We start from the raw sequence: 20,512 nt of genomic DNA, 5'->3' as shown, positions 1-20,512 counted from the left end.
GAGTTAGCTCGCATGTGATTGCTTTTGAAATACAGGCATTTACGAAATGACACTAAAACTGGGGGGGGGGGACCCGGTGGACCTTGACTGCAGGACATCGAGGGGGCGGTCCGGCATCAGCTGCCATGATGACTTTTGACACGTCGCAAATCGCCGTCGTCTGACCCCTGGCTGGGCAGGGCTTTTGAAGTGTGTTTGCAGGCAGATGTCCCTGTCAGAGGAGGGGGAGGGGTGACTAACGGTTCAGTTGAGCCATCGGGGGTCTCCTCAAACTCCCCATAAACATTCCCCCCATCCACTAACTTATCTCAAAGCTTTATTACGGCACTGCCCCCTTTCAACAAGCACACACGTTTTGCCAGTTTCACACTGTCTCCGTACTGTGGCTCATACTCTCTCTTATCAATATGCACGTATAATGTTTAAGATGAATTAGCATGTCTATCTCACTAAAGGGCAAATTATTAGGTAAGGCTGACTGGGTTAAAAATCAGACTAGAGGAGCATAAACATTAATGGTGTGAATGGACACACTATTTTAAGGAAAATTTGTTGTAAATATGGGGCTGGAAAGCAATTTGAAACAGCATAAATTCCAGCATTGTATGGCTAAGCCTAGAAGTATGTCTTTTCTAACCTTCTGTGAACAAACCAGATGAAAATCTTTACCATGATAAAGATTAAAAAATGTACGACATTAAGCCCTAAATACAGTAACAGTTCAATTTTAATAGTTATATTTTAGCACATGCTAAAACACGCAAATGCATACATATAAAATATTTTATTAAATTTTTACTTAATGGTTGCATGGAATGAGGCATTGGAAAAAATTTGTCACTCAGCCATACATGCCTGTCTAATATATGCTTTAATTATTCGTATTTTCATTAGTATCCTTAAGTGAAATAGCTTCAGTTTGAAGCAGACTCCTTTGTTTACCACTGGTGCACCACATTAAAAGCTAAAAGGTAAAGCAGCTCTTCGTGTGGATATATGCCGTGTTTACATGCATGTAGTTTTCGGGGTGTTTCGGAGGGGTAAGAGCAGTCTTGCGGTGGAGCAGATGGTGTCGGAGCGCCACGTCATTCTCACCGACATCCATGCGGGTCTGGTTAATCTGCCGGGGACGTCTAAATTCATACTCTCTAACCACCTTTGATATTCAAGAGGATTACACCTTGTGTTCAAATAGAGGCCGAGAGAAAGGAGGAGAGAGAAAAGGCGACACAAAATGGAATTAGAGTGCGCTTAAAGGACTTCTTCATTTATTGTTAACTCCTTCCAGTTCATTAAGCCTAATCCTTATTAGGGTGTAAGTAACACAGGTCTGAATGGGCCAGGCCTGGCTGAGGGGACATGTGCACCTATTGTGGCTCTCGGGGGTTAATCCAGACCCTGTAGTGGGGGGCCGTGGCAGGCCGAGGGGAGGGTCCGGCTCCAGAGAGCTGCCAATTGCCTCTGGTCCCTCAGGTCCTTGGTGGGCAGGGCCCCAGTGGGCCCCAGTGCCCAGCCGCACAGTGACAAGCGTGAAGCCGGGCCCTTTGTTAATCAATCTGCCAGGCTGTTCCCAGCCAGACACACGCAGGGTCACGAACAGACCCTGTTAATATAGATGTAAATGCCAATAAAGCATCCTAATCAGGACACAAGAGGAAAAGATTGACTTTTTACATTAGAAGCGAGGCTGGGCGGACGACCTGAATTACCCTGACAGGACACTCTGTCCATCTCTGGACACCTTGGGATTCCTGGATATAAACACCAACCCCTGGATACTGGTGCCAATCTGTTCTTCCAACTCACCTACACAATGGTCTGGACAAATGACAGGAGGCCAAGCCAAATCGTAGAGCTTTTTTTTGGGGAGGTTTGGGAAGGAGGGAAAAAAGCCTGGAGGGCATGCGGTTCCGATCACCACGGTGACCCCCAGTCAGAGATGTCAGAGGGAATAAATAATGCTTATCTGGCACACAGTGGTGGTCGTAGACAATGCAGGGGTATGAGCGGAGTGATGCGAGATGGAGTGAAAAAAAAAAATATATATATAAACACACACTTGAAATAATTCCCTGTTATGCAGTATAACTATAAAAAAAGAAACAATCAATAATTAATTATATTTAAATACTTTTAAATATTTCTTCTGGTAATTTATAGTTATACTTCACTCTGCTTAAAAAAGTTTAATTTCAGTATTAAACAGTGTTAATTTCCATCTGAAAGACCTTTCCGGATGAGGCCGTCTGCCAGGGGCCATCTCTCTGTGTGTGTGTGTGTGTGTGTGTGTGTGTGTGTGTGTTCTGAAATATAAGTAACCACAGTCTGTGGACATATGGACAGATGGAGGGGACAGAAAATGCATACCTGGCTACTGTATTCTAAGATGGAAACAGTACATCACACATACACTAGTTATCACAGTTTTTAAAAGGTATTGTATGTGTAACATATGCATTATAAATATGCAACTAGACTTTTCTAGTTCCAGACCTACACCCATAGTTTCCCCATTTTACTGACATGTATTTTTTAATGAAGACCTAAAGCATGAAAACAAAATGCACATATGCAAATGCGCAAACACACACTGCACACAAAAACACACAACACATGCATGTAAGCACATGTAGAAGCAGGCGCAATAATGCACACTCAGACATGCAGAGTAGTAAGCCCATAGAAACAGTCACCGGAGCAGAAGGGGCACTCAGCTTTCCTGCTGGGAACTCACAGCAGTATTTATAAAGCAGCGAATGTACAGGAGAGGAAAAAGAAAAGCGATCAAGATGTCTCTGTCACCTTTTGACACCTCGACAAGGTTGGGGTCAGACGTGCCAGAGCAACGACTGAACGTGACCCTTGAATTCTAATGAATCAACATGGCAACAGGAACAATGCTCTCAGATTAGCCAACATTAATCTATTGTATTACTGCTGTGCGCATAATAAGACCATCGTTTAGCACCATTTAACAAGACAGAAATCCCAAGTTTCTAAATTGGAAATTCAGTCCCCCAGGTAATTTTAATATGAGAAACTTGAAATGCATTTGATCTGCCCTAATTTCAATTAATTAGACGGGATGACTGTTTGAGGAGACCCAGAGGGTCGGTAATGTGGGCCGAGGGGCCAAAGGAACACATTGGAAAAGTATGAAAGTGCCATCAATAAACTGCTGGAGACTAATTATTCCACAAATCGCTTTCCCAAAGTCTCGACATTTTAACACAGGCCCGTACCCTAATTACTGGTCACAGCATCCATTACCGCCCTCCCCCAACCCACGGTGGATACGGCGCTCAGGCTATTAACAGCCGCACCGCTGGCTGCTATTAGAGCTGGCTTGGAGTGTGTGCGCGAGTGAGGGTGTGTGAGGCGGGGTAATAGGGCTGACCCTGACCCGACGCCTCCACGGCGCGTGGCGGCACGGTGCGATGTAAGGCCGAAGGGCCGCGCGGCGCCGCCGCGCACGCGAAATGTCACTGGGCCGCCGGTCGCGCCACCGCACCGGGGGCCAGGTCTCGGGAAGCCCTCCGCAGTCCTTCGCCATCTCGCTGCCACGCCTGCGGAGGAGGCGACCCGGCTGGCGGGGCCCCGCCCCGGGACGTGGGTACAGGTAGGGGGGATCAGTGAGAGGATGAGAGCGGGACATGACACGAGGAGACGCCGAAGCCCCTCTTCACACCCAATGGGACTAATTGGCTGCGGCGAGTGAATAGGCAGCTGTCCCGGCCGCCGGCCGCATATAAAAAGCCGCCGCCGCGGCGCTGAGAGGCACCGGGATCCGCGGCGTCCATTCATCGGCTCTGAAAGACGCCCTCTCTCCCCTCCGCGACAGCAGCCTCTAATCACTGCAGATTATCTGCTTCTAATGGTCACCCATGAGAGGGCTTGCTCTCCTTCAATGAGCAGAAGAGGGGGGGGGGCACCGCCGGGGAGGGACGGAGGGCGAGGAGAAAATAATAAAAAAAAATAAAAAAATCAACAAATAAAGCTGACGGCTCAGCGACTGAAGGGAGGGGGTGATGTGGCAACGCTTGAAGAGGGCTGTTCGGAGATGAATCCATGTGGCCGACTCTCACAGGCCGCCACACAATGGGTCAGGCGGGCCGAATCTGGCTTAAATACTGAGAAACTCACCGGGGTTCACAGGCGGCTCGGCGAATGTGGAGAAAATAAAGTAAAAGAGAAAGAATGCAGCTGCTGATGATGAAAGGGCATTCAGCCATTAGACAAAATCAGACAGCAAAACACAAATGGCATGTTCTTGCGAAGCTGGACGCATGGCGGAAGGGTCCGGTTGAGGGGCAGGCGGCACTCCTTACCTCCCGGGGTTTCCATTATCCGCGCACCATTCTCCAAAATGGAGGTCACATCGGGTGCCATTTGCACAACCTGCTCTTCCAAGCGCACCGTTTTGCCTCGGAACGACACGCACGTTACGCTTAAGAGGAGGGGCCCTTTCTGAAACGTGGCCCTCACCTTCCGATACGATTTGGCAAGAAGAGAAAACAATTGCAGAACGGGGAAGTGGTTTCTCCTGGAATTGTGAGACCCGTGGCGGGACGAAACTTTCCCCCGTTTTTTACGCTGAATTCGGTTGCGGAAAAGGGTTCCTCATTTCAAATCCATTTTGGCAAGCGTTTCCACTGATGTCGCTCAGAGGGAGGCATCGTCGCATAATGTTCCTGTTCCACGTGTTTACATTTCGGCGAGGAGGCACACATCACCGACTCTTTGAGGAAAACACACATGCAGATAAACGAAAGGAGGAACTCGTTCTTCTCTCTGGGTTCACTGTTCTCTGTGGAGAAGCGAGTGATCATCTTTACATTTTGATGAAACATTTCCCTCCTGATGGGGTTCATAACTTCCAGGATGAGTACAAAAACAACGCGACTCTCTTCCTATGACCCCCCAGTCCCCAAATTCCAACCCGGCTCGACGCCTACAGTAGATTTTGGTGCGATGGCACATTGCTGGTTCCCATCCTGGGTCGTGGTTCCCACCCCTGGTAGAAAATGGATTAATTTGGTACCCGTGGTTGGCTTGCATCAAAATACTGCTGAGGTCACTTCCAGAGAGACCAAACCGGAATCTTCACAAGACAGAATTCCCACCAACAATGGAACGCGACATGACGGAATGTTTCGTGGATGAATGGTTTTCATCTCTCTAATGGAGATTGTGATAATCTGGCGATCAATGAAATTCAATTTTCAAATTTAACCCACTTAAACGCGAACATTTTGTTCGTCCATATCAAGTTTAAATCCTGTTATTGTATAAAAAGCTCTTCTAAACTTTTTTTCCTTCTACGATCTCTTTTATTTATCCCGGGTCGGTTTACGACAGCATTTCAGCCTAATGACAATCCCCCCCCCAACCCAACACCTTGACGAGGCGGCACCATGAAAACGCACCAAGCGCGTCATATTCCCCTCATATTTCCAATTTTCTTTTATTGCCAAGTTAACAGCAACTCTCCAGCAGCGAGGCTTTCCGCCCTGCCGGAGCCCCCGCTAAAGCAGCTGTGCAGCTCAACACGGCGAGATACCTGAGCACCGAGGCAACAGCTGTTTATCACCCAACCTCGGCTCCGCCCACACCTCTCTCATCCTCGCTCTCTCTCTCTCTCTCTCTCTCTGCCATATGGGTAATTGATCACTCGATATCATAAAAAAAAAAGAAGAGGGGGACGTCTCATAATGGGCTGCTACTTAAAGCCCGCATGGCGCGTGCATTCATCTGTTTACTCTGTTCCTTTGTTTCTTTTTTCTTTTTTTTTTTTTGAACGTTCCTGGGACTTGTCATGATGATTATGAAAGACGCATTACGGCAAGCATTATGCCTCGCGCGCCGTGAAGATGATCAATGGCCCCGGCTTTTATCCGTCATTTAGGCTTCTTTGCAGATGCTCTCGAGCCGGACGTGCGTTTGGCAGAACGGAGCCACCTGTGCTTCCCACGCCACCAGAATAGCTTGTTGACTGTCCTCGAGAAAGCAGCCTTCTTTCTAGCCATTGTCTATTGTTTTTTTTTTTTTTTTTCTCTTCTCCTTCTCCATCGCTTTCTGATGGCTTCTCGCACCCTCTCCCGCTGCATTATGTAGATAACCTGCGACGATATATATTCTGCATGGGTCAACCGGAGGTCGCAATCACACACTGTGACAGAGGCAGCCCGTCCCAGTAAATCAGCGGCTGGGGGAGGTGGGTGAGGGCCCCGTGGGGTGTCCTCGTCGTGCCTGTAAGACAATCGGACAGACCCGGGGAGGCCGGGACGTGCTTGAGAGACACCGGCTGGGGGACGGGAGGGGGCCTTTGATCACTGAGGAGGGAAATTGTGGAGGAAGGAAACCGACAGAGTATCAGACGAGCATCGGAAAGCAAGCTGGCTCATATACTTAATGAGGTCCTCGCTCGCTCTCAGACCCCCCCCGCGCACACGAAATAAAAGCTTGTTGCACACTGGCAGAATAAACAGTTTCAACGAACATCATTTTTTATTATCTGCTTTTTTATTCTAATCTAAGAAGTTCAGAATCAGCAGGAAGAGAATCTCCACTACGGTTTCATAATGTTGTCGTCTCTCTGACAGGCCGGAGACATCAAGCATCCAGACGTGACGAGCTTGTGACCCCCAGAGTGTCTCTAGCATGTAAAGGGGTTCTCCAGGACCCTCACTTCCATCCCGAACGGCGCCTGATGACTAATTATCACTGCTAATGTGAGCGACGGCGGCGAGGAGACGGCGGCTGGCACTCGGAGTGGGCGGTGTGAGAGTGGGAGTGACAGGTACACCGGTTTGTTTACTCACTCCGGAGAGCGGGAGGAGGAGAGCGAGCCCGGCTCACTGGCTCCGTCAGCGGTGCCCTTCAACGCCGAGCCGGCAGGAGGAGCAGACGCCGCCCCCGGAGGATTCGGTTACGCACAGCTGCAGGGAGGAGGACAGAAGCAGGTTGCGCAGGGGAGACAGGAAGTTCAGATAAATGTGTGCTGTACTGCATGTCATGATATTTCTATCAAGCACAATATCACAATCATATCAGCAGAGGAATGTGTGACCCGGGGTCCCGGTAATGGGATAGTTTTTTCAACATAGTTTTCATCATATCATCACAGTGTCATATGGTCTAGAATGATAAAAACTATTTCTGATTCCAATCCTGCTCACCACTCTTTCAGGAAGCCGCTATGTCTGCTAAAAAATTCCAGCTGAATAAATTGCAAAGTCACTTGAATATTGTTTTTGAAATTTTTACTTGCACTTACTGTTGCACTATTGGATATTGATTTAATGTTTTATGTATATAATCTTTAATAGGTACTGTGCAAGTACCTCAACTTGCACTTAGTCAATACAATCTAATTGACTGTAAATAATGCTAAATATGTTATAAAAATGTCTTTATTTCTCAACTGAAGGAACACTGCAATACTGTGTACTCTGCTTCCCCCAGTGGAGGAAAAGGGGAATAGCATCTTTACCAGTTCCTTTTGTGAGGTTTGTGAGGTTTTTTTTTTTTGGTTTTTTTTTGGAGGGGGGAACATTGAGACTTCATCTTAGGTAGTGCCATCGTCTCATTACTCCGCCGATAATTACATTCGTTTGCAAAACAGCCAAACAATGGAGTGGAGGGGACAGAATGTGTCTTTGCCTGTGAGCTGGAGAGCGAGTGAAAATTGAGTGCAGAAGAGGGCATGTTCAAGTACAACATGCAAGGAGGGAGACGAGAAGGGAGGGGGTCCGTCTGAAGGAGGTGAGACTGGGCCTTTACGTTGACCGGCATCCATCGCAACCGCACGCTGTCAACCGGTCTTTCATACGCTGGGACCTGGGCCCTGCACATACCCCTCTGCCCAGATGCAGGTGAACTCTTCCAGAACATCAATCTGCTGCTTAGCATATACCCGGAAGCCCCTGGCAGCAACCCCCCCCCCGTGGAGCTTGTGGGGAACAGGGAAGGCCTAATCCCGCTCTGGAGAGGAGAGTGGCTGGATTTACAGTGCTGGAGAGCACACAGAGTGCCTTGTAATTAGGAGGAGAATTTGTCATGGTCTCGGGCTTCTGCACGCGCATGAGAGACGGCGAGTGGCAATCTCCCGACTGTTTACCCAGAGCGGCGTGTTCTCCGTCGCAGCGCGCCACCCGGGCCACCGTCAGATTAATATTTGATACCGGCAGAGGGAATGTGTGCACAGCCCCTGTTTATTTAGGATATTGTGGAAATACTCAGAAATTTGCAATTTTATTGGCTTTCCATCCGTCACCATTGCATGGTGATGAAGGTGTGTGGAGGACATGCTGGGGTGGGGTCATGACCTCTGACCTGTCTCATGGGCTAGTGTCCACCTCAACATCCCTTTTCATTCTGCATATGCATTTTTGGCCTAAATCACAAAACCTCCTCAAACCCAATGTCTTAAACCTAACAATATTATATAATATCTTATGCTAGCATACCACTTTGTTTTTAAAGTATTTAAATATGTATTGCCATGAATGTGTTCAGATTGCCGTTGCCCAGACCGCAATAGAGTAGGTGCTCAGGTTTCAACACAACTTTTAGCTTTTTAATTTTGGAAAAAAAAAAAAAAAGATTTACTGCTCATACACATTCATCAAATTAGCAGCAACAGAATATATGTCAATAAAGTTTATTATTTAATGCAGTACTGTCCATTTCAGCATGAATACCAAAAAAAAAAAACCCTGTGCTGGTTTGTAAACGGGAGCGTTTGCACCAGGCTGTGGTGATTAATGTATGCCTGCACACACCTAAACCCTGCATGTATGCACGGATGCACGCCTGCGTCGGCCTCTAAATCATCAGCTGCATTAGGTTTCAGGAGCACAGCCGTCACACAAGGGAGGCTGGGATCCGACGTCGCGGAGAGACGAGGAAAAGAGGGAGAGAAAGAAAAAAACAGCCACTGAACCGTGAGTGTGTGCAGGTCAATGACATTTTCAACCACCTCGCTTCACTGAGAGCATCGCTGCCTCCAGATTAATAGAACCTGCAAGATGAGGGAGCAAAAGAGGAACGATGGACAAGAACAAAAAAAAAAAAAAAAAAAAAAAAAAAACTTCCCAGCAAGAGAAGCGCGGAGGAAATAAATAAATGGCGTCCTGTTGTTATTAGTATTCTGGATACACAGAGGGACCGACAGCAGTTATGTATTTTTTGCAAGTATGCATATAATTTATTGTGGGGAACACAATTTACATGGGTAGTCAATGCCTGTTTTATAGCCTCACAAAGAGATGTATGAACTCAAGCATATAATGGCTGAAAGCAGCAGGCACAAATACGTTCTAAATCTTCCAAATGTGCCTCACGCAAAAAAAAAAAAAAAAAAAAAGGAACCAAGGGATATAAAGCAGATTAATTCTTCTGTATTGGCTTTTGATTTACAAATCTAATATGGCAAACTTGTGAGTGGGGGGACATGGTCGGGCTTTGGGACACGACATGGGGACCTCTAGTGATGTTGTGATGCTGTGTCACCTGGGAAAGTACAAGATGTATTAGAGAGATTGTGAACCCGGATTGCAGTGGAAAGCAGACGGAAACTGTCCTTCCCGGGATGTTTTTCATACGACATTCCCGTATTGAACACTTGAATGAAATCTGAGAGGCCAGACGTGCCCACTCTGCCTCGGACACTTCATCTTCAGGTACAATGGGAACCCTACAAAAGGGTTATGGCCGCCTGACAATGACCCAGGTCCAATCCCTGCCTGAAGCGTATCACCAACGCCTCCTGTGTTAACAACTATGGGGGAAGGGTGTGTCTGAGTGCACAAAAAAAAAACCTTCCTGGAGAGTGGAACCCTCAACCTGTCTGGGGTGAAAAGTGCCAGAAGAGGATATTGTCCTTGCATTAGCTGTTTAAGGTTTATAGCAGAGAAGAAATGAGAAGCTGTCATAAATTTCACAGATGATCATCACTCAGAAAATGGAGAAGGAACTTGTCCTTGGACGGAAGGGTGACGCCGTAATTGGCAACTTAATGGTCAATAATTAGTGTTAAGGGGCTAACCCTCAGGGGACGACAAATATGTATGTAACGTAGACAGAATGCACAGCAGGGGCGAATTACACAGTTCAATTGTTTTTCTTGAACTGATTATCATTGTGAAACACTGCAGCACAGCACACGGTGCACACAAATGAAACGTGTCCTCTGCTTTTAAGCCATCACCCTTGGTGAGCAGTGGTCAGCCATGACAGGTGCCCGGGGAGCAGTGTGTGGGGACGGTGCTTTGCTCAGTGGCACCACAGTGGCACCTTGGATGGATCGGGATTCGAACCGGCAACCTTCTGATTACGGGGCCGCTTTCTTAACTGCTAGGCCACCACTGGCCCATGCTCATTCATATCTTATGTCATGAATGCATGCGAATGAATATGTATAAAGTGAGATGGGGGACTGAAGGTGGCAGCGTCTGGAATGAGCAGCGCCGATACCCCGTACACTCAACTCGTTGGCAGGAAAGTGTCAATACCGCTCAAGATTACAAAGCTCAGACCCACAGGGATTTATAGTGGCGGCAGAGAAAGCGTTACCTTGGAGAGGAGGTGGGGCCTTGACCCTCGAGTGGTATGGAGAGAGAGAGAGAGAGGGGGGGGGGGGGGGCACGCTATAATAATATCGGATCTAGGGCAGGTGTGGGGGTCGCCGTATGGATGAGCCAAACCTGTTTTCGGCGGGAATGTTTGCGTGTGCTGTGGAGCGCTCCGGCCCCTTCCCATCATCCCAGGCAGGGAATATGAGTTTCAGCCATGATTAGGCACCGAGCAGGATGGGAAAACAAAAACACGGAGAGAAGTGGGGAGAGCTGCGGCGCTGCCGGGGGGGTTTCTGCTGACGGGGCCGACTGCGGTGGGGGCCCGGGGTCAGAGCAGCCGACCATGTCCCCTCCTCTCTCTGCCTGGCTGCGCTTCCACACTGCAGACACCTGCACCACCCAGACGATCAATACCTACCACACACACACACACACACACACACACACACAGATATTACCTACAAACATCCACACATACGTTCATTCAATGCATGTCGCACACAGCTGCATGTGCACGAACACAAATACATCCATGTGCATTACATGCACAAACGCAATCAAAGGCATATATGCACCCAGGTGCATCTATACAAAATTCAACACCAGCACATTTTCACACTCAGACACACACACACAAAATAAGAAAATGGACTGACAAATGGACAAACAATTGAGGCCACAATTAACTCTCACATACACATACACTGACAGACAGAGAAATGAGGACATAAACACACACACAGACGCACATGCGTGTACTGAGAAATCAGATCCACTCGCACACCTATTGTGTTAACAGAGCAGATTTTCACCTTAAAACAATCGCTCGCGCCGCCCTATTAAACTTTCAGCAGCCAATCTCTCCTGACAGCACGCCAGCCGCAGCACAACAAGCGAGAGGGAAAAGATGAAAAAAAAAATTTAATTGCAAAGTGTGTGTTAAATAATGCATGCGGTTGTGGTATAGAAATGAAAACAGAACTTTAGTTATTGGTTTCGCGGTATGACTTGTGTGGCTTCCCTCGAGTGTATCGGAGGAACCGTTTGATGGCGGTTCTGTATCTCGCCTCCTATTCCATTTCCTTCTCTGCTCTCAGTTTTTTTTTTTCTTTATTAAACCGCCTCCAATTTTAGACTCTTCCAGTCCTTATCCTGAGCAGACATCAGCACTGTTGCTAAAAGGCCGGGGACTGTAATTGTGCAGTTTTGTCCAGGAAATGTCCAGGCAAATATGCTTGAACATATAAACCACATATCACATTTAACAGTATTGGAAAGTTCTAACTCTCAAACATCTGCAGTGTACAAAAAAAAAATCAAAATGAAATGTTCAGCGTGTTGTAGTATTCAAAAGTGTATGCAGTTATACATGCACAATAATTGAATACGATTTTTATTCAGACATCAGTTTCGGCTGGAAATGCTCCTTATTTTCTGTTATAACGTGACCTCACACCTCCAAGGTCTGAATCCTGAATCCTGTCTGAATCCTGGCTCCGGCTTTGTGTCTGGAGATTGCGGCGCGTTCCCTCTTGGTTCTCTAGTCATGAACGCAAGGTGAGTTGGTGACTTTGAACCGTCCACAGGTGTGAGTTTGTGAGTGAACGTTGTGAGTTTGCAACCTACGGTGCTCGGCCTGAGTCCCCGTGTCCACAGTGGGATCTGCGAGCCTGATTAAGAATAAGTGGCTATGGGATAAGCTTGTTGGTTCGCTTTCTGTGATAAGCTACATTATCACCCAATCACTTGACTGTCCTTGCTGAGAATAAAACAAAACTAAAGAGCACGAGCGCGTACAGACCATCAGAAAAGAGGAATTTGAGCGCAAACGCCTCCCCAGTGGAAACTAAACAGCGCTACTGGAAACGTTTTGTTGAATCTGGCATCCTTAATGAACGCGAAACACTTGATTTGCACAGGTTGCGGAGAATTGAGAGGCCATGGAGGGACGCCGTGGAATGTGGGTGGTGCACCAGCAGCCCCCTTGAGACCAGGGGAGATATTATTTGTGCACCTGGCTGCAGAGTAAATAGATAAATCACAGGTGAATTCTCTGTCTGCTCTTTAGTAGGTCACTGTTTTTGTCCCCCATCCATTAAGAAATAATAGGAGTTGCATTAAGAGAGGGGTGGCTGCGGCGCACCAGAGCGCCGGCCTGCAGGGAGACGGCCGTGTAATCTGCTGGGGACGAGCGTCTGCAAAATGAAAACAAATGGGGTGTCATCCCCAGGAGGAAATCTATCTCCTTCTATTTTTAGCCGGACCCATACACACACACACACACACTCACAAAAACACACACACACACACACTGCTTTAACCTCCACTTTCTGAAAAGCTCAGACAGCACCTACTTACGGTGGGCACCAAAACTCAGAGATCTTGAGAAAATGTTCCTGTAACTTTCTCCAGCATTATGAAGCGGCTTTAACTATTGAGCAAGACTGAATTAGCAATTCGATATCATGTTTGTCTCATCTTTGCTTCAACGCAATGTCACCCTGCATGGATGCATGGGTTTATGCAAACCTGCATGATACATGTGATAGTGTAGCATGATGTAACACTGGCCTAAATAGTGCCATTGACATGCTATAGAGGCTTTGAAACAGTGTTAAGTTGTAAATCTGAGGTTCATATTTTCCCAGCACGATGTAAGAAGACCCAGGTTCAAACCCACTTACTACCATTGTGTCCCTGAGCAAGACACTTAACCCTGAGAGTTTCCAGGGGGGACTGTCCCAGTAACTACTGGTTGTAAATCGCTCTGCATAAGGGCGTCTGGTAAATGCTGTAAATGTAAATGTAAGATGTAATGCATGGAACCATAGTGATATTCACTAGTTCCCTTACCGTGTACTTGTTATACACAGCAAACACCTTGGACAACAGCCACTTCCAGGAAACAAGATGATCAACTCCTTAACTAATAAATGTAACCTAGGGGTGGTAGTAGCCTAGTGGGTAACACACCAGGAGACCCAGGTTCAAATCCCACTTACTACCATTGCAAGACACTTAACCCTAAGTTGCTCCAGGGGGGGGACTGTCCCTGTAACTACTGATTGTAAGTCGCTCTGGATAAGCGTCTGATAAATGCTGCAATTGTAAATGTAACATTAGTGAACCGCCAAATATGACCCTCGGAGTTTTGAACCCACCTGTATATTCATCATTCTAAGTCCAGAGAAATGCACACAGCAAATTTTCCCAAGGCCACAGCACACAAACACTCGCATTTAACCTCAGGAATCCGTACAAATCATTTTAACACCAAGTCAATAGACAATATTCCCAATAGCTGTAACCATAAAGGACAACAACAGGCTGAAAGGAACTAAACTTGAGTCATGGTGCAAGGGAGCAGCAATGATTCACCGCTGACAGATTCATATCTGACACGCAGAGAAATCCTGGCCTTTACAACCGAAGGCCAAAAGGGAAGAAGGCCACGCCCACCACACCAATGGCCTCGCAGCGAAGCCACCAAACTGTAACGACCCTAATGACCATTTCTGCAAATGAGCATCGCTCCAGGCCGAGGCAGCCGCCGCCGGCAACGACACTGCTTATAATTTATTAATTTCCAAAAGGCCGTGCAACACAGAGAAAACCTCATCACGCGGACCCCTCTAATTAATGAATGCTTTAAATGTCATGTTGATGGGAGGCACTTGACAGGGGGGCCGGAGCCACGGCGCTGGTGATTTAGAGCTCTCTCAGCAGAACCCAGACACCCCAGGGTTCAAACTTAATTCGGCACGTAAGGTACTCAATCGTCCCTCTTAACAACCTCTCCGCCAGCCTGTCCCATCTGGAGTCCACGGTGGGAGGCTCTTCCTGGGCCACGGGTCTCCCTGTCCCCTCCCCCTTCTCCTCCCGGCCGGGCCTGGCTCGGCTCGTCAGCAGCCCAAATATTCAATTAAAAATTAGTGCCTTTTGTCGCCTTGTTAGGGGCCTGGTGAAGGATGGTAATTGAGGCTTTACCTGCTGGGTGGATGGGAGAGTGAGTTGAGTTGAGGGGCCGGCGCTGGGCTCGCTCTTTTCATTCTGTACAGCCCAACCTCGCACACACAGGTGTGCTCCTCTCCTCCCTCTCTCACTCTCTCTCACCCTCGTAAATGCACGATATTACTCTCTCGCACACGCGCCCATGTCGGTTCACTCTGACACACACACAATGAGGCTCTGTGGTAACACACACGTTCACGTTCCCATTTTCTCATATTCACATGTACACAAGATCATAAATGCATTATATTGCTCCCGTAACAACACGTATGTTCTTTCATTCTTCCTCACAATTACACAAGTACACACACACACACAAGCTCACAGGCTTACACTGTCACTTCTTTTTCTGTCTCTCACACACACAATCACACAGTAATATAACTCTCACTTAAGCGCACACACACACAGAAATTTTCATACACGTCTACTCACACGTCAATTTCACTCAACAACAAGTCAATCACCAGCTGTCAATCAATGAACAGTCAGCTATCAATCAATTGTGGACTTGGGTATTTTAAAATCATTTCTAATATCCTGTGGTTCCAGCAGGACAAATTTAAGGGGGCGGTTCACGTTTGCATAAAATCTCCAATGACGCAGTTGCACAGTGATATGATTTTTTTTTTGTATAATAAAAGCTTCTTTCTTTTATACATGCATATATTTAAACATGGTATACGTGTTCATAAACCGCTTAAACATGTCCGAAGGGGGGAGGCGCAGGCAGAAAAAATGAAGGAGGCAGCAGTGGCAGCACACCGGCCCTTTAAAGCGGTCGCCTTTATTCAAAGCAGGCCGATTTTTCTTGGCTCCCTGATAAGAGGTTTGAAAAACAGGAACCCAATTCACATTATCTGCTTCCCTTATTGTCTATATTAACCTTCCCCATGGTAACTTGTTCCCCGTAATGCTACACTTGTCTAGCCGCAACACATCAGCACCGAGAGCCAATTGTGTCATGCAAATGAAGCGGAGCCCCATTGTACCGCCTGCAAGAGAGCAGCAGTTTATCAGGAACACGCCTTCCAGAGCAGCTGAGGATTGTCTGCTCACACCGGCGGGCTGGGGAGCCGCGCGTTTATTTACAGCTCAGTGGTCATCCACACACACAGTGTAACTTGCAGATATACAAAAATTTACACACCAAACATGCACACTTTTTGGCAGATTGATGGTGTTACACAAACACACAGAGGTACACACACACACTCAATCTTACAATGAAAACACACAGCAAAGGACACACTTAATTTTAGCTCAGTGGTCATTTTAAGGTTACAGATGTAAACACACAAGTATACACTCACAGAAGGCACACTAATGCACACAAACTTAACTTGCTTACTTGAAGGTCAGTGGTGCATGCATGCACACACATGCACTGATTCATAGCTAAAGATACACATACTGTATACAAAGGGGCAGTGGTGGCACAGTGGTTAAGGAAGCAAATCCTGATCAGCCAATGTGCCACTGAGGTGCCACTGAGCAAAGCACCGTCCCCACACACTGCTCCCTGGGCGCCTGTCATGGCTGCCCACTGCTCACCTAGGGTGATGGTTAAACACAGAGGACACAGTTGGTTGTGTCACCATGTCACTTTCTCTTATACATAAACACACACACACTAATGCACATTCATGCAAACTTACATATGTGACATTCACAGATAAACACAAAACTTGCAGACATGCAATGCATCTATAATATATTCATGTACACACAATATACAGTATATATAAGACACACAATGACATACATACACAAATGCACTGAAATATATGTGATGTCCATACACAAACATGAACAGGCATAGAAAAAACACAGTCTCTGAGTCTGTTGTACTCTTTTCTGTCACTGAGCAGCAGTGGTCAGAGGTGTGTGTTTGTGTGTTTGTGTGTGTGTGTGTGCAGGGGGGAAGGGGGGATTTTGGCGACTCTGTTTCCTGTTTTCTCTCTCTGTTGTTGCCGTTGAAAGGCGCGGTGAGGAACAGGTAGCCGCTGTATTCTTGAAATGGGTTTAATCCTACAGCAGGGCTGAATGAGATTGTGTGAGTGAGTGTGTGTGTGTGTGTGTGTGTGTGCGTGCGTGCGTGTGTCGAGGCAGTTAGTTTAAAGAACCCCTCCACAAGATTTAACCTGCTCTCCACCGCCGCCACTGCCAAAGGAAAATGGCCAGTTTGAGACGCAGCACTGCAGCGGGCAGCTTGGCCTGCAGGACCCTCCCTCTCAACAGCGGCAACGTGCCAGGATGTACGCCGCCGTACACATTAAAATATGTTTATTATCGTCCTCTGGAGCGGCTTCGCGGAGTCTCGAGCCCCATAACTCTCCGGGATCCTTCCTCGGGGGTATGCAGATGCCGAAGCAGCGTCATGACTCACTCAGCGGATCCAGACAAACAAATAAAACAAGGAAAACCCCGGCGAGGCAAGACGCGGTGCGGCCCGCACGTGGCCGCCGGGCCTCTCCTGGCGACCATCTGCATGCAAAGAGCTGTCCACGGGGCCGATGTTCTCCGGAACGTGTTTTTTCATGACCCCCCTTCCCCCTTTCTCCACCACCCGTTTTAATTTATGCCGGGCATACCGGCCACTCAATACCGACAGCGTCTGCAGTGGCTGAGATAGCTGTTAATGAGGAGAGGTCTTCCACTTATCGCCTTTATTCCGCCACCATTATCTGCGCGCAGTCTATAAGCACGCAGTTACCTTAGCCACCGATAATGTCCAAAAGGCAAGAACGCTGATGAGGTTTCTATACTGTGCAGTCCGCACAATACCCCATATCGGAGGAGCAGACCTCGTGGGGGGATAAAAAAGGGGGAGAGGAGGGGTGCGCCGCAAGGAAAAAAAAGACCTGAGCCCCCCATGTGACAGACAAGCCGGGCCGGGCAGCTCGGAATATCACGGCAAATTCACCGCCACGGCCCCCCCCCCTCGGAACACGACTTCTCACGCGCCCCGGCTCGCTCTCCCAGCTGCTGCAGTTTCTTATCTCCCCCCCCCCCCCCCCCCCCCCCCCCCCCCCCCCCCCCCACACACACACACACACACCCCTCCATCCTTCCAACCAACACCACCACCCCCCACCTCTCCCTCTACTGCCTCGGAGATAACAGTAATTCTTCTCTACGCTGTATTTTCTAACCCCCTTCAGACCCCCCAATCACACACACACACACACACACACACACCACACCACAGCCGCCTCCCACTTTCCACACCGCTGCGTCCACACACACCCACAAAACACACCTTCAACCGCCTCACACCAATCTCCGTCGGCGCCGCACACCTCCCTCCCGTGTCCACCTGCCCCCCCTCTTTTCCAGACCGTACACCGTCTCCCCGACTGAGAAGCCTCGGCGAGGAAATGCTGCAGACGTCTTTCTGCTCAGTCAAGATAAAGGGTTAAAGACTCCAGTCGCTCTGCCTCTTTGTGAGATGAGGGGAGAGGGAAGGGATGGAAGGAAAAAAGGGGGGGAAGGAGAGAGACACACACACACACGCACAAAAAAAATCTAGTATTCAAGTAGAGATTTTTTATCAGTTGTACAGCGTATAAAACAGTAATTTTTGCCTTCTTTCACTTGGTTTTTTTTTTTTTTTTTTTCTCCCCTCCTCTCCCTTTTTTTCTATTTTTTTTATGAATATGGCTGCAGCCTGGAGTGTTGAAGCCAGATAAAAGAATTAGTGGTTGCACAGAGGGACCAGGGCGCTAAGTACAGCCTCGAATTAGAATGTCTATCTCTGTCGCTCTTGGCTCATCCGCTCCAGCCAGCCAGACTCTGAGCTCGTAAACAATTTAATCTTTTCACTACAGTTTGGGGGGGGAAAAGAGAGAGAGAGAGAGAGAAAGAGAAAAAAAACGAGTCGTGGACATTACTTCTCTCCACTCTTCCCTCTTCCTCTCAGTGGCTTCTCTTTTAAACAAGAAAACTGACGCAAACATTTGTAAGGTGCTTGAAGATTGAATCTGCTTTCTTTTTTTCCCCTCCCTCTCGGCCCCGCGCTCTCTCTTTCCTTTCTCTTTTTTTTTTTTTTTTTTTTTTTTTGCCCCCTCCTCCCGCCCTCGTCTCTTGAAACGTGTTGAAATTGAAGATGTACTGCTCCTCCGGCTCCGGGGCCTATTTTAGCGGTGTAATATAATTCATAGCCTGCCACGCGCCACCCGGGCAAACACTGGCAGGCTGCTGCTGGATGCTCCGCTACCTGGCTGTGCTACAGAGGCGCCGCGTCTGATTTATACATCCACTGTGCCGGAATAAGGGTCCTTCAAAAGCCTCAGATCCCTGTAGCTACAGGAGCGAATGATGACACTAAAAGCTGACGTTAAATGTGCAAGGTGAAGGATTTTAGCTAAATAAATTCGAAAACAGCTAAATCTATAAATCTAAGTGACAGTTTTTTCGTCTGTAGATTGCGTCGTAGGGCTATTTAGTAAGGGTGGTCGTGGCCTAGTGTGTAACACACTTGTTAGGCCACAAAGTCTAAGGTTCAAAACCCACTTACCACCATTGTGTCCCTAATTTGGTCCAGGGGGACTGTCCCTGAAACTACTTATTGTAGGTCACTCCGGACAAGGGATGAATCGGGAAAAATGCTGTAAATGTGAACATTAGCATGCTAAGCAGCTAGCAGCAGCCCTGTCCTGTCTTGTAATACCTCAGAGTACCTGAAGAGTGAAAGTGAGTTACTCCCATGCCCGCCATCAGTCCCGAGATCATATTCTTCAATTCACTGTCAGTCAAGCTGCAGATAACAACAGGAATTCTGTGAACGGAGCGCCAAACGCTGTCAGTACCCAGTCTGTGCCAGCTAACACCACTGTAAACTGATGACTGTCAAACAATAACAACAAAACTGTCAGTTCGGAGGTTTTACGTACGTATTTAGGGATTTGTTTTTTTATTATTTTACATGCCTTCTTAAAAGGAAAAGGACCTGTCATTTACCAGGACATAGAATAGTTTCTGCTATTATGTACATAAGCTACCACACTATTCCGTCCACATGAAAAAATATGCATTTTTGTCATTTGAAAAGTCATTTTTCACTACTTGCCTGCATAAGATGAAAGGAAATTAAGATGCCTTAAACATCAACCACAGCACAACAATTCCTGGAGATTTTAGTTTGCATATTAGTTTGCAATGACATACAAATGTAGAGCAGTAAAAAAAAAAATAGATAGACCTCTAACATAACAGCGAATAAGTGTTTTTCATGCAGTCTGTAAATATGTAAATAGCAATGGTAGATACAGAGGTTTGCTGTATTTATATACTAAGATGCCTAATCATTCCCTTGGAATAATTTTATCTTGATTTGTTATGGCAGCTTTTGGAGCTACAATAGAGCTTCTATGCCCAGAGAAGGGTGGGACTGATATCAATCAGAGACCTTTGGGGTGAACCACGACCGCCCCGGTACAAAGATAACACGGCAACCTGAACGGGTCTCCGCCCTTACATCCACCACATTTACATGGAAAAAAGGTCCCGCATGTGTGAATGTCAGTGTCTGGCTCTGGGGACCACCATTCAACCTACACAGCGGGCAATGCACAGGTCAAAACCCTAAACGGCAATATATCTTACAATAATTAAAATCTCTTTAACCAGTTAATATTTGTGTACCTTTTCTGTATTTACAGTTCATTTCAATGTGATGCGGTTAAATAACAATGGGAAGAGTTGACCGAAAGCCTTTTGTAGCAACAAATAAAAAAAGCAACACTTTTACTCAGTTTAATTTTTTTGTGGTTAGGATCAAGACATTAAGTATTGGTCCATAAAACCATTAACTGGGGTCATGGTGTAACCCAGAGCTCACACCAAACTCCCAGATCCTTCTCTGACTGCCAACTCCAGAGGGTTCATTTTCAGAGGAAGGACAACTGCTGAGAGCAGGATGC

At 47.2% G+C, this 20,512-nt stretch overlaps 1 long non-coding RNA gene across 1 annotated transcript in view; it reads right to left on the bottom strand.

Annotated features, from left to right (window-relative positions):
- Positions 1-18,019, bottom strand: part of LOC114802139 (uncharacterized) — a 43,753-nt gene extending 25,734 nt beyond the window's left edge. The window contains exons 1-2 of the long non-coding RNA XR_003751690.1: positions 17,851-18,019; positions 6,822-6,938 (exon numbers count right to left, since the gene is read on the bottom strand). This is a non-coding gene — a long non-coding RNA (uncharacterized LOC114802139). The remainder of the gene's footprint in view (positions 1-6,821; positions 6,939-17,850) is intronic.
- Positions 18,020-20,512: the final 2,493 nt, after the last annotated feature.

Source organism: Denticeps clupeoides, chromosome 13 (genome assembly GCF_900700375.1).
Source record: "Denticeps clupeoides chromosome 13, fDenClu1.1, whole genome shotgun sequence".
Classification (NCBI taxonomy): domain Eukaryota; kingdom Metazoa; phylum Chordata; class Actinopteri; order Clupeiformes; family Denticipitidae; genus Denticeps; species Denticeps clupeoides.
The sequence above is the reverse complement of the archived record's forward strand: the minus strand, read 5'-3'. Positions and strand labels throughout refer to the sequence as shown.